At 38.3% G+C, this 4,293-nt stretch overlaps 1 protein-coding gene across 1 annotated transcript in view; it reads left to right on the top strand.

The window, feature by feature from the left end:
* Positions 1-4,293, top strand: part of ACBD5 (acyl-CoA binding domain containing 5) — a 41,712-nt gene that overhangs the window by 1,389 nt on the left and 36,030 nt on the right. The gene's annotated exons all lie outside the window — the stretch shown is intronic.

The raw sequence follows: 4,293 nt of genomic DNA, 5'->3' as shown, positions 1-4,293 counted from the left end.
CCGCCACCTTAGGTGTACGTGGCTGGCGCCTTAGCCGGTTGAGCTACAGGCGCCGAGCCTCTGTGGCTACTTTCAAGGTTTTTCTCTTTATCTTTTGTTTTCAGCAATTTGATTACCAGGTGTGGTTTTCTTCATATTTATCCTGTTCACAGTTTGCAGAGCTTTTTGAGTTTGAATTTTTTTTTTTGGAGACAGTCTTTCCGCAGAGTGCTGTACTGTCACAGCTCACAGCAACCTCAAACTCTTGGGCTTAAGCGATTCTTTTGCATCAGCCTCCCAAGTAGCAGGGACTACAGGCGCCTGCTACCTCGCCTGGTGATTTTTAGAGCAGTTTTACTCTGGCTAAGGCTGGTTTTGAACCTGTGAGCTCAGGCAATCTACCTGCCTTGGCCTCTCAGACTGCTAGGATTATAGGTGTGAGCCACCACGCACGACCAGCCATTTAGTTCCAAATTTTATGTCTTTGACCAGCATTGACAAGTTTTTGGCCATTGTTTAAATATTTCCTTTTTTTTTTTTTGAGACAGAGTCTTGCAATGTTGCCCTTGGTACAGTGCTAGCATCGCAGCTCACAGCAACCTTCAACTATTGGGCTTAAGTGATTCTCTTGCCTCAGCCTCCCAGGTAGCTGGGACTACAGGTGCCCACCACAATGTCTGGCTAATTTTTGTTGCAGTTTTGTTGCCCGGGTATTTGTTGTTTCGGGGGGAGGGGAGGTTCAAACCACCAGCCTTGGTGTATGTGGCCGGAGCCCTACCCACTGAGCTATGGGCACCACCCTAGGCATTGATTTTTTAAGTGCCCAATTTAGAAAGGCATGATTCTAAGCGGTACATTCTCCCTTTCAGCTAATCCACACATTTTTATAGTTTTTTGAAATTTGGTGAACCTTAGCTTCATGTCTCTACTCCACTATCTCTATTGACATTATATACCACTTATTAAGAAAGCCATATAAATTAAAATGCAGTTTTTACAGCTTGAGCAAGAGCAAGACCCCATCTTTACTGAAAATACAAAAAAATTAACTGGGTGTGGGGGTGCATACCTGTAATTTCACTTATTCTGGACGCTGAGTTAGGAGGACTGCTTTAGCCCAGGAGTTTGAGGTTGCAGTGACAATGATGACACCTAGCCCAAGTGACAGACTGAAACTTTGTCTCAAAAACAAAAATGAAAATGCAAACAAACCAGTTTGTATTTACATAACACTTAGGAGAGCGGCTCCTGTGGCTCAAAGGAGAAGGCACTGGCCCCATATGCCAGAGGTGGCAGGTTAAAACCCAGCCCCGGCCAAAAACTGCAAAACAAACATAAAAGTTTTGCAAAGTTAAGAAACCCTATCAAATGGCACTGGGTTGGACAACATTCAGTGTACTGTTATCTCCCCAAACTAAAATGATATTAATTGAAGTAGAAGTTTGTTATAATGAATTATTAGATATTTTTGTAATACTACTTTTAAATCATTTGGTCTGTTCTGAACTATTGTGTGAAGAGAAAGATCTTGTACTTTTGTGAGTTTTTTTACAGTTTTTGGCAGGGGCTGGGTTTGAACCCACCATCTCTGGTATATAGAGCCGGTTCCCTACTCCTTGAGCCACAGGCACCGCCCCATCTTGTAGATTTTTTTTTTTTTGAGACAGAGCCTCAAGCTGTCACCCTGGGTAGAATGCTGTGGCATCACAGCTCACAGCAACCTCCAACTCCTGGGCTCAAGCGATTCTCCTGCCTCCACCTCCCAAGTAGCTGGGACTATAGGTGTCTGCCACAATGCCCAGCTATTTTTTGGTTGTAGTTGTCATTGTTGTTTGGTGGGCCCAGGCTGGATTCAAACCCACCAGCCCTGGTGTATGTGGCTGGCGCCTTAGCTGAGATCTTGTAGTTTTTTGTTCCTTGTTTCTTAATCTTGAGCCTAAGGTAATAATGAGTCCTATGGCATTCATGTCTAATAGAACCATGACTTTAGAACTTTAAATTCTTAGGTAATATTTCTAACACATATATGAAATATGTCATGGGTGAACACCTTGAGAATAGATATCTAATGCTTTCCACATATGTATTATATTCAATAAATGTCACTTTTTGTTTTAATCTACTATAGTGTGTTTTATCATTCACCTAAGCCAATAAAGTTATAAATTTTATTTGTTTGACTTATTGAAGATATTTTGACATGAAACTTTTGATGTTTTATATTTAGATTTGTGTCATGTAACTAGGTAACCATTTTAAAATTATTTTTTTAAACTATGGGTGTGGCAGGCAGGTAACCATATTTAACTATGGTTTCTCCATTTTTTCCCTCTGCTATATAAGGACTGTATCATTATAACACAGTATCAGATATTCATAAAATGTGCATATGTTAACTGGATAATTATTATTGTGATTTTGGAATTAATTATACACTCCTGGGCAAACCTGAAACACCTGCTTTGAAATTCTCTGTGTGGTAATTTCCACACCTTTTATAAACTGATAGCTTTTTTTTTTTTTCTTTTTTAGAGGGAGAGTCTCACTTTATCACCCTTGGTAGATTGCCTTGGCATCATAGCTCACAGCAACCTCCAGTTCTTGGGCTTATGTGATTCTCTTGCCTCAGCCTCCCGAGTAGCTGGGACTACAGGTGCCCGCCACAACTCCTGGCTATTTTTTGTTGCAGTTTGGCCGGGTCTAGGTTTGAGCCCACCACCCTACCACCCTTGGTATATTGGGCTGGTGCCCTACTCACTGAGCCACAAGCGCCACACAACTGATAGCTTTTGATTATTATATATTGTCTGTTTGTTATGGAATTTAAAACTTTAAAAAATAACTTTTTATAATTTTAATTTTACTTTTTATAATTATTTTTGTTATAAAAGTAATATACACTGATGTTAAATTTTTTTAAAAGAAGTCAAAAGGAAAATAAAATAATCTGTGTACCTATTATCCAAAGATACTATCCTTTCATATTTTGATATTATCTTCCTACTATACTTTTTATGTATATAGATACTTATTTTACATAAATGTATCGTACATATACTATTTTTAAACTGCTTTTGTTCTCATCTTACAGTAGATCATGAAACTTCGCATGCCATTATTTTATTATATTTTACTTATTTTATCTTTTTTTTTTTTTTTTTTTGAGACAGAGTCTCATTCTGTACCCTGGGTTGAGTGCCATCGGCATCATCATAGCTCACAGCAACCTCAAACTCCTGGGCATAAGCAATCCTTCTGCTTCAGTGTCCCAAGTAGCTGGGACTACAGGTGCTCACCACTATGCTTGGCTAGTTTTTCTTCTATTTTTAGTAGAGACAGGTCTTGTTCTTGCTCAACGAGAGAGTTCTCTAACTCCTGTGCTCAAACAATTGCCTATGTTGGCTTTTTAGAGCACGAGGATTATATAGGCTTGAGCCACCTCCCCCTGCCTTTTAAAACATTTTTGTATTTTTTATTTTTATTATTATTTTTTTCTCATGCCATTAGCTATATTTTTCTACAACATAATTTTTTATGGCTATACTGTAAATAGCCTGTTATGTGTGTATAATTATTTAGCCATTTATTATAAAATATTAACATACCAGTTTTCACTGTTGTTAACAGTACCGCAACTTATAACAGTGTTCATACAAATTGAAAATTTTAAACATGATAAAAGTTATAGATATGCTGGAAATATATATGAAGAGTTCAAAGAAACCAATGTCTTTAAAATTGCAGAGGTAGAAAGTGAGAAATCTATTTTATCTAATTCTTTTCCTATTATTTGGCTTTAGTCCAAATTTCCTTATCTACTGCGAAACTGAAATTTGGCCAACTATACCGATAATTTTTTCATTTATGCCAGTCAGTTTTGATTTGTCACGAACTTCTTGTTTTTTTTGGAGACAAAGTCTCCCTCTGTTGCCCCAGGCTAGAGTGCTGTGGGATCAATCTAACTCTACAATAACCTCAAATTCCTGGGTTCAAGCGATCCCTCTGCCTTAGCCTCCTGAGTAGCTGGGTCTCTGGGTACCCACCACAATGTCCAGATAATTTTTTTTCTATTTTTAGTAGAGGTCAGTGTCACTGTCCTCAGGCTAGTCTGGGTCTCCTGAGCTCAAGTGATCCTCCTGCCTTGTCTTCTCAGAGTACTGGGATTACAGGCATGAGCCACCCTTGAGCCTGTCACAAACTTCAAATAAAAATACCACATTACAGTTACCTAATAACTGTATGCCTTTTAATACATTTATTTTTAAACTCACATTGTTATTTTGCTTATACCTACAGCATATTTATTAATTTGTT

Source organism: Otolemur garnettii, unplaced genomic scaffold (genome assembly GCF_000181295.1).
Source record: "Otolemur garnettii isolate 467f Iridium unplaced genomic scaffold, OtoGar3 scaffold00019, whole genome shotgun sequence".
Lineage (NCBI taxonomy): Eukaryota > Metazoa > Chordata > Mammalia > Primates > Galagidae > Otolemur > Otolemur garnettii.
Note: the sequence above shows the minus strand (reverse complement) of the source record. Positions and strands in the feature narration are given on the sequence as shown.